Genomic DNA, 10831 nt, shown 5'->3' with positions numbered 1-10831 from the left:
TAAATGCTGATTGATCCGTAATTGCGCTGATTGATGATAATCACTGATTCCTTGATTCCCTCTCCCTCAGTTGCTTTGACGAAGGCACACAATATGTTTTTCCTTTAACAGGGTGGTGCTATTCATACACTAATTTTCTCTATTCACGCACCCTCTCTATTTTCCTATTACTTTAATTCAATTTGTTCTACAAATTACCCTAACTACTCTTCCTTGTAAATTGTAATTATGTTTCTTTTTCTTTTTTCTTTTTTCTATTTGGAAAGCCAATCATGAATCAAATATCATTATACAATAAATCAATTTTTTTTACCTATATAAATGAAGGAAAATATTACATTCATTAAGTGAAATGACCTGTATTATTAGACAAGAAATATGTTTCCCAGGTAATTACGTTCATCAATCTAAATTACAGAGTTTGTCCTCATACAAGTAGGAGGGGTAAGAAGCATGCTTTACTCCTTTGTTGTCTCGGGTTCCAATATGGCAATATTGCACCTAGCATATTTGAGTTTCTCGTCTCTTATAGATTGACAATAATCCATTTTCAAACGCAGTCTACAAATTTGGGAAATTTCTAGGTAAAAAAAAAAAAGGAGTATAGTTCAAAATTAATTGTTTGAACAAGACTTACCTGAGGAGCTAGACAAATGCAGACACACGCATAATCAATGGTATGAAACTCTTAATATAATGTATTTTAGATAACTGTATTGAAAGAACACTCACCCATAAATAAAAAATTCAACATTAGGCTGAAAAGAAAAAAATACTAGACTTTGGAACATTATTTCCAGTATGTAACAAGTAGATCTTATGCAATAATATCTCAAATGTTGTAAAATAGCATAGTACACTAATCAACATGGAATCAAAGCATCTTATAAATCTACAGCCATATATACATAGTGATGAGTATCTGATTGCTAATCTCTCAATCAAAAATAATAAGAATGTATTATGCAAGGCCAGATTAATCAAATTATGATCTAACATAGTCAACAATGTTAGTCAGCATCTTCTAAATCATGTAGAATGATTCCCTCAGCAAAATTTCATGATAGCATTGGTACTTTATACTGCAACACTATAGTTACTCTGGTTCACAATATCCTAAGGAATCTCAAGAGAGAAGACTCTGGAATCTCTATTTCATTTTTTTTTGAATAAGCCTTCCTTACTATTGGAAAGATCCCTAAGGAGGGTATCCCAAAGGCTTCCTAAGCCCAAGGACTAATCCCCGCCCCCCCCCCCCCCCCCCCCCCCCCCCCCCCCCCGACGCCTGTGAAAGGCTCCAACCATGCATTGCTGCATGGTGCCTGGCCACGTTTGATAATCCAGCAATTACAAGGTGCCACCCCCAGCGTTCGAACCCAGGACGTAGGGGTTCCATATCCTGAGTTACCCGTGGTGGGACCCATTGCATCCACTGAACCACTTGCCGTGCTTAAAACGGAATCTCAAGAGAGAAGACTTTGGAATCTCTATTTCTAATCTCAAAAGAACAAGGAAAAATCATCTCCCAAAGTTAAGTTTACAATAGCAGAAGAAAACTACATGCATCAGCACTAAGATCAGAACTTGCATCTAAAGAAAATACAATAGCACTTCAGACAAAAGATTATTGTTACGTAATGGCACTATGAATCTGCAACAAAACATAAACATAAATAGAAAAAGCATAATGTTAGTCAATCAACTCAAGTCAAAACCACGATTAACACGCTACCCATACCAAAATCAAACTAAGACGAATAGAATGCACAAATTTAAAGCACATAGATACACCAAATCGACGAGAAAATGACCGAGAGCAATGGACTGAAATACACCAAATAATTTGAGTTAGAATCATTCCAGAAATGATGGATTCAAATGGGCTCGAATGATCACTAAATTCATATTTTTCTTGCATATCTCCATTGCAAATTAGATGTAAAATTTTCTCCAAAGATGAGTCTAAAATTGCTTGTTCTGTTATAATTGAACTTCAAAGCATCACATTAGAGAGATAGAATGACTATGCTAGAGAAGTTTTTTATGAAAAAGAAAAGAAGCAATCACAAAGAGTTTTGAAGTCCTCGTCTGCGGGAAAACAAGACTTTATGATTTGGGGATGATTGACTTGCCAAATAAAAAAAAGAGTTAATTACATATAAGTGCATCTTTGAATGTTTTTTTAGTCATAAGGCCACCAACTAATTTTTTTCCCTCATAAGGCCACTAGATTAAAAATTGTGTTATATTTTGGATATAAAAACCAACATATTTACATAAATGCCACTAGAGTAAAAAGACAATAACCATTCTCTCTCTCCTCTCCGGCGAGTTCTCCGACAAACTCCGGCGAGTCTTCGGTCAACTTCCGGCAAACTCTGGCGACCACAAAAGCTACTGTGACTAACACCAAAAGCTACTGTGACTAGCAACAAAAACTACTCTGATGAGATTTCCGGCAACCTTCGGCGAAGTCAAAAAAGCTACTATCATTAGCAATAAAAGCTACTGTCGCTAGCAACAAAAGCTACGCTGGTGAGATTTCTGACAACCTCCGGCGAGGTCACAAAAGCTACTGTCACCAGCATCAAAAAACACTCAACTAAGATTTCCAGCAACCTTCGGCAAGGTCACAAAACCTACTGCCACCAGCAACAAAAGCTATTTCCCTAAAACCAAAAGCTACGCTCCCTAAAACCAAAAGCTACTATCCCTAACAACAAAAGCTACAGTCACTAATACTAAAAGCTATTCTCACTAACAATAAATGTTATTGTCACTAATACCAGAAATGTACTCTCATCAGTAACAAAAGTTACCCTCAGTATCATCAAAAGTTACTCTCATCAATGTCAAAAGCCATAACCAACCAGAACAAAAGCTACTCCCAGAGATTGAGAAAGCTATTCTCAGAGACTAACAAAGCTATGGAAATGTAAAAATACAACCAAAATAAAAGTGCTACTACAATCGAGAAAAGAAATCATATTCAATAATACAAAAAGTATGTGGGGTTCAACAATGATATAATTATGTAAAAAGCTGCTCCCATAGTTGTGAAAATCTATTACAATAGTTGTATAAAGCTATTGTCAATGTTGTAATGCTACTACATTTTTCAATAGTTACGCCCACCATAGGCATAATTTTGCCACATTCAGCACGAGACTTCATTTCCACATTTCTTGGTTAACTTAATGATCTTTTGGTCAATGGAGGCTTCAATATCCAAATTCACATGATTTTCAAAGTCTATTACTACAAGTGCAAAGGGGAAGAATTCTGCAAGAACAAAGATAAAAAACTACTAACATACGTACAGAAAACTACTATCACACACATACAAAGCTACTGAACCAGTAATAAAAAGTTACTGACATAGGTACAGAAAGCACTATAAAACATTTACAAAGCTACTAGACTAGTAATAAAAAACTACTCATATAGTTACAAAAAAAATACTATAACACATGTACAAAGCTACTGGAATAGTAATAAAAAGTTACTGACATAGATACTGATTGTACGAAACTAGCTGATTATACATGTTGATAGTGTAACACAAATTCCAAACAAGAAATGATAGAGATACTAAATCACAACAAGAATAAAATTGAATTTCATTCAAAATTATGCTTTTTCAATTTGATAGATTATTAGCTTCTAGTTTTGACATGAACGAAAACACAGAGTAACTGTCAAAAATGCATAGGTTTGTTTGGCATCAGTAGTAGCTTTTCAGAAATATGCTTGTAGCATTTTCAAATAGTATTAGTAGATTTTTTTTTCCTTTACAGTATATCAGTTATCTTAAAAAAAAAAAAAACAATAGTAATAGGTTTGTTTGACAGTAACAGTAGCCTTTTAAAACTGTTCAAGTAGCATTTTCAGAGAGTATCAGTCACTACTAGAAAAACCCCCTATCACACACAGATTTGGTTCACACATATATTCACACGGAGAAGATTCTATGTGTAAAACACTGCAAACACACAGATATTTGTGTGTAAAACTATCTTCACACACAAACTTCCGTGTGAAGTCTTATTTATTTTTTAAAAATTATTTTATTTGTGTCAGACATTCACACAAACTTTCGTATGAATTAGAATTGATACAGAAAAAATCCGTGTGAATCTTATTTCAAAATAAAATAAAAACAACTTAACTATTTAAAATTTAATAAACATATTTATACACAGCACAATAATTCCGAAAATATTTTGTTTCACACAGATATCCGTGTGAAATTTTTTCGATAACTCTCTTGGACATTTCAATATCACAATTCATTACTTTCTTTCCGTAAGTTGGGTTATTCTTCTCCTCTACTCGATTCCAAGAGGTCTCCTCCCTCTTGACAGCCCTAAATCTCTCTCTCTCTCTCTCTCTCTCTTCTCCACCTCCCTCTCTCTCATCTCCTCCACCCACACCTGCTCACTGCTCTAGCCCAACACCTCCAAGCTTTGCACGTCTCTCTCTTCTCCGCCTCCCTCTCACTCATCTCCTCCCTCTTGTTTTGGTTTAAAGGAGGACAGAGAAACTAGATATGTGTTTCTCTCTCCTCCGACACCCACTTCCGGTCACCATCGTGACTCACCTCCACCACCACGGACCTCATTGACCTCCGACGAGTTCAACGCAGCCTCCTTGACATCCGGCAGAAACCCACGTGCCGACGCCTGGTAGGACAAGATCTGATTTGGGCACCCATAAAGCCTCGTCGGCCCATAGTGCTCGCCTCCAGCTTCAAGCACCTCCTCCTCCCAACCCACACCGCCTTCCCTCTTCTTTGTGCCGCCGAGCTCTTCCTCCGCCTCTGCCACCGCCCTGGAAATTGGCCAGCGACGACATGCTTTGCTTCTTTTCTTTTACTTTTGTTTATCACATACTGTTTTGTTTTTGTTTAATTTGCTTGTCAAGTTTGTGGTACTGACTCTGTTTTGCAGGTCTCTTTCCTTGTGCTTTGTGCTTTACTTGTCTTCATTTATATAATTGTTGTGGGTTTTCATTTTGATGACTGTAGGAGCTTTCAATCTGGCCAGATGAGCAAATGAAGGCTCTTGCTTTGAAATCGGATTCCCCAGATGTCTCTCAAGTTTGCTGCTTTTTAGGTAAAATTTAAGGTAATTCAGTCTTGTTCTTATCTTAGCCTATGGAATGTAGTACTGCTCTTGTGAAACGTTGTACTGCTCTTGTATGATTTAGTTTGGCTGCTAGTGCAGTTGGTGTTCATTTTGGTTTGCTTATTTATGTTTTGGTTTGCTTATTTATGTTTTGGTGGGCTCATATATTTAGATGGTGAAGTCGAAGTCGAATTCGAATTCATATCAAGGACAGAATCCCAAACCAGAGAACTGAGAAATGGAATAGAAAAAAAATAAATTAAAAGGACAATAATTTGAGGGACCAAAAATAAATATGTGAATAATTTAATAAAATTTAATATATATATTTGGTACACACAGATTTTTTTTGGTGATGGGACATAATTGCTGGAGTTGTAATTAAGGTCGGACCCATCAAATGCATTCACATGGACTGACTAATCCGTGTGAAAGTAGTATTAGCAACGCTAGCAATACGTACGGATTATTAATCTGTCGTTGTACCATGTGTATTGGTGTTTTCACACAGATTTCCGTATGGAATACTGTGATTTCACACGGATTCTCATCCGTGTGTGATGGGCAGGGCCGGCCCTAAGGGCTGCCTCAGGCCACCGGCTCCTGGGGGACTCCGGAGTTTCTGTATATATGTTATAGATAATATATATATATATATATATATATATATTATTATTGTTTGTTCAAATACACCAGAAGTTGTGCGTTGCTCCAGCGGAAGGGAAGACAGGTTGCATCTTTCTTCACCAAGGTTCGAATCACGCTTGACTCACTTCTTTAAATTTTTTTCAATCAATTAAGCCATTAAGGGACTTAAGTGGGGCCCAACTGCTTCCCTTTCAGTTTTTTAACCTTTTTTCTTTTTTAAATCACATACGGTAATTTTTCTTGGACCTGTGGCCTAGCCCCCTTTTTTTTAAATTTTTTTTTCTTTTTCCTTTTCCATATAAACTTTTCCTTTCCTTTTTCCATATGAATAACTATTCATTTTCTTTCTCCATATGGAAAACTAATCCAAATTAAACCCTATATATTGATTGTGTATGCATAGAAAATTTCTCACATCAAACAAGATCAATTCTTTATTTTTAAAAATGCGAGAAGAGCAAGGTTTCAGTGATGCTTTGTAAATTTAAAGGCGTGATGGCCTAACCTCCCACTGGGTTCCAGCCATAAAAAAAAAAGGTTTATGTTTAACTAGTTTTGTAATTCAGAATTTTATGTAAGGAATAAATATTCATACACTTTTGTATTGTTATTAATTTCATATTTACTTTTATTCAAAATACATGATTTTATACTATTATTTGGCACCAAAAAAAAATATATATATACACATATATATAGGAGGCCACATTTTAATTCTTTGCCTCAAGCCGTTAGAATCTCAGGACCGGCCCTAGTGATGGGGGGTTTTGCTAGTAGTGAGTATCTCAAACTCAATATACAAATTAAGCTCAATAACGAATCATATAATTTCCTATCAAATCATTTCCATCTGTCAGTTTTGTAATGCCACCTCTCTAGCAGCCAAAAAGTAAATGTTCCCAATTAAAGAGAAAGCAGACATGCAATTGCCTATCATTATATAACATTGACATTAATTTGGTTACTCAGAAACCGTATAACTCTTGGTAACCTAGTAGATGGTCTTATATTGGTCCCCTCAGGTCCAGGACTACAATAGCAATAATGCTCCACACAAAGCATATCAACTCTTGATAATTTAAATCATAAAATCCCAACTCAGATTTCTCTACATTTACATTACCAGAAGCCAAAGTTCACTGACCATTTCACTGAAAACAGAAGAGATAAACTTGGATTGTAAAACCAAATCAAATCAACTAATTCGGATCTATTCAATCACCCACCAAAACAGTTTCATTCTACCGTCACATCAAAGAGATCAGAGTCAAACATAAAGAGACTACACAATTGGCAAAATTCTCCCACATTACCCCAACATTAAAAAAAACTGCATAAATTTCAAGATTCAATTCAATCCTAATCCAAACCAAAAGGAAACGCAGAATTTCAAGGCGAGAGTTACCGGATTAGAGTAAGTGGATTCAAAATATCAATAGTCTCATTGACAAGTGCACCAGCGATGAGCCCAAGGCTAAAGTCTTGAGAGCCTGATCTAGCAGCAAGCTTGAACCACGATAACCTGTTGAATCTCTCAGAGCTCGTCGACTCGCCCACTACATGAAGATCACGATCGTTTGACTGTAGCTTGAGCTTGAAGATCTCAATATTCGCGGAGGAGCTGAATGACAGATCCACCGCTCCCGCCATCGTCCTGACCTCCATGTATGGCGCGTCCTGCAAGACCGCCATCTACGCCGATCTGTTCACGCAAAGCTCAACTATCAGAGAAATCGAGAAATATAGTTGGATGGATATGGTGGAATTGGGAATCTGGCTTTGTTTAGGGTTTGGTTTTGAACTTGATCTCCCAAAGCATACTCCATGGTGCACCGGTGAAGACGCGCAATTGAACAATTGGAAGCCGGCAGAGACAGGATGGTGCGTCGCTGGAGACGCATGGGCCTTCCAGCAAAAAGTTGAGAGAGAGAGAGAGAGAGAGAGAGAGAGAGAGAGATCCGTTTTTGAAAAAAAGAGAAAGAGAGTTGAGGGTAAAATAGGTATAGCATAAATAATAGCTGATGGTTTTGGCCCTAAAGTGGCCTTATGTGTATAAAAATATTTAGGTGGCCTTATGACTAATATAAGTCTCAGAATGACACTTGTATGTAATTTTCTATAAAAAAAAAGATAAAAGAAAAAGAATCAGAATTGCAAGGAAGGGTAGTTAGGGTAATTTGTAAAAAAAAATTGAATTAAAGTAATGAAAAAAATAGAGGGGTTTGTGTGAATAGAAAAAATGGGTGTGTGAATAGCACCACCCTTTATTTAGTTACATATTTTCTATATAATTTTTTATTTGGCTAATTTTTTGTGTAGATCAATGATGTACAGTTCCTAATTAGGGGTGTCACTTTCTACAAAATCGTTCGGATACTGATTAGTACTTTATTTATTTCTACTAAAAATATTGGAAAGAGTAGCGCTAGAGACCCCAAAAAATTATACCAAATATGAATCCCAAATGACGTGGCAGCTGCCACATAATTTCTTTTAACTTAGGAACTTCCAATGTGTAAATAAAAATTAATTTATTTGAGGAACTAATATACTTTTTGAATTAAAATCCTAATATTAGCAAAACAGAAGAGGAAATAAACTCTACACACAAACTGTCACGCCCCTGATTTTACACACATGAAAATCGATATATATAACCCCATAATTATATATGCGTGAACGTCCAGTCATCAATACAAAATACCTGGAATCTTTTTCCCTTTAACTTACACAGATATTGATGCCCTGAACCCTCAAAGTTAATATAAACTCGCTCCATAGAGTTATATATTACAATGCTTACGAAATAGATTGTCAACAACAAAATAAAACGTAAATGCAGCTCAGAGTAACTATACAACGGAAGTCCTTAATCAACGGTAAAGTTACAAAAATGGCATCCTACCGTAAAACCGCAAAGGCGCTACCTCCGCTTCAGCCCCGATTATCCTAACCTGCAGGATTAACCCCTACACCGTTTGAATAGTGTACCGGGTTGCCACACAACAAACCCGGTATAAGCTTTTGCAAGCCCGTATGAGTAACTCAAACCACACACAACTCACGCCAAAAATAAGGAAAACAACTCACGCTTTGATTCCTTAAAACACGAAATAAAGGAGAATAACTCACACTTTAATTTCCTTTCAAATCGAAATAAAAGAAAGCAACTCACACCTTGTTTCCTTTTAAAACGAAACATAGAAAACAACCCACACTTGAATTCTATCAATAAAACATAGAAAACAACGCACACCTTGAATTCTATCAGTTGTACCATAAGCGTACCCTAGAAAGCAACTCACACCTTGATTTCGATCAAAACGTTAATAAGGAAAACAACTCACACCTTGTCCCCTTAAAAACCATTAATAAGGAAGCAACTCACACCTTGTTCCCTAAAAATACGTAATGTCATGAGTTGTAAATAACCAATTCCCGTTACCCCATGAATTACCTATACGGCAGACAGATTAGAGCTCTAACTGAAAAACGTAACCACTCGTCCGGCCAAAGACGTGGTCACCTGGTATTCTGCCCAAGGTCTCAGACCTTCGATCCTCGGGCCGCAATGTCCCTTGGAGCAAAACATTAAAGGAGTCGCATTGGACCCAAAATGTTACACAAATCACAACGCTTTTGAAAACAATCGAAATCAACATTTCCATAATTATTGTTTTCCGAAAAAGCCATAACACAAAACAATAAAAAGCATCAATTCATGCCTATTGTTTTCATACCCAAATCTCAACACTTTTCTCAAATCTCAACGCTTTTCAAAACAAATCGAAATCAATCATTTCCACAAATCATTTGTTTTCCAAAAGCCACACCCCAAAACAATAAAAAGCATCATTTCATGCACATTGTTTTCATAAATCCACAAACCACCAAAACATATATATTTCACGTAAACATATATCTACTAATACATGAATACGTATGTATATATATACATCCCATAATATATATATACACACACGTAATCATCTACTCTAAAGTGCCACTAATACCATCTATAGTTTGCAGTTAACTAAATAACTCTCAAAATAATAAGGGTATTCCCGTTCGTGAAATGAACTTCGTGAGATTACTCACCTCTGAATCCCGCTGCGTCTTCTATACAGAACCGAACTAGTACACTATCACCAACAACTCGTCCAATTCACCTTCTAGAAGCACCTATTCACCAATGATCTCAAATCAGTAACGATTCATAACCAATTTTAAGTCCGAAACCCCTGTTTTGAACTAAAATCCCCCAAAGTGGCGCCAATCGAGGCAAAACCACATCCGAGACCTCCCGAAGTCTCTGGAATACGTCCACGATCGATGTGACCAAACCACAAGTCGATCGGACGCTCAAATCCTCACGGATAGAATAATCGATCGGTATGAAATTGCAAAAATCATAACAATTCCATACGAACTCCAAAATTTGCATATTATATATCGAAACGCTCGTATCAACGAGTAGAACATATATAATACCAAAAACAGTTCCTTAAGTGGCCGGAACACCGCCGGAACACCGCCACAGACGGTGGTGCACCGCCGCCGGCAAAAAACTCATTATTTCACAAAACTCCCAACATCAAAAAGCTTCATCTAAGCATGCTTGTGAATTCTCATAACTGGATCGAAGTCAGAAAACAAGCCTAAGGGATCGAAAACTACCTCACAAGCCGTGAACAGTGATCCAATCCGAGTTGATCGAAGTTTCACGTGAATCGATCCAAACAACCACCAAGGATCGATCGGCGAGCTTGTTCTGAACTCAACCCAAGAAAATCGAAGTCGTGCCGACGTCGGAACTGTGTTTTCCGGTCGGGTCCGATTTCTCCAGTCTGCACCGCCTTGAACTGCCACCGAGACGGAGAATCGCCGTAAGAGAATACCAGAGGGACGACCAGACGGAGGAGACGACCCTGCTGGCCAAGTTTCAAGGCCGGAGACCGCCGCAGTTGGCCGGAAAAGTCGGGTCGGATTGGCCGGGTTCGGGTCGGGTCAGGCGGTTTTCTTCGATACTGAGGGAGCGGACGAGAGAGAAGAGAGAG

The sequence above is a fragment of the Rosa chinensis genome, chromosome 6 (genome assembly GCF_002994745.2).
Source record: "Rosa chinensis cultivar Old Blush chromosome 6, RchiOBHm-V2, whole genome shotgun sequence".
NCBI lineage: Eukaryota > Viridiplantae > Streptophyta > Magnoliopsida > Rosales > Rosaceae > Rosa > Rosa chinensis.
This window is presented reverse-complemented; position numbering follows the sequence as displayed.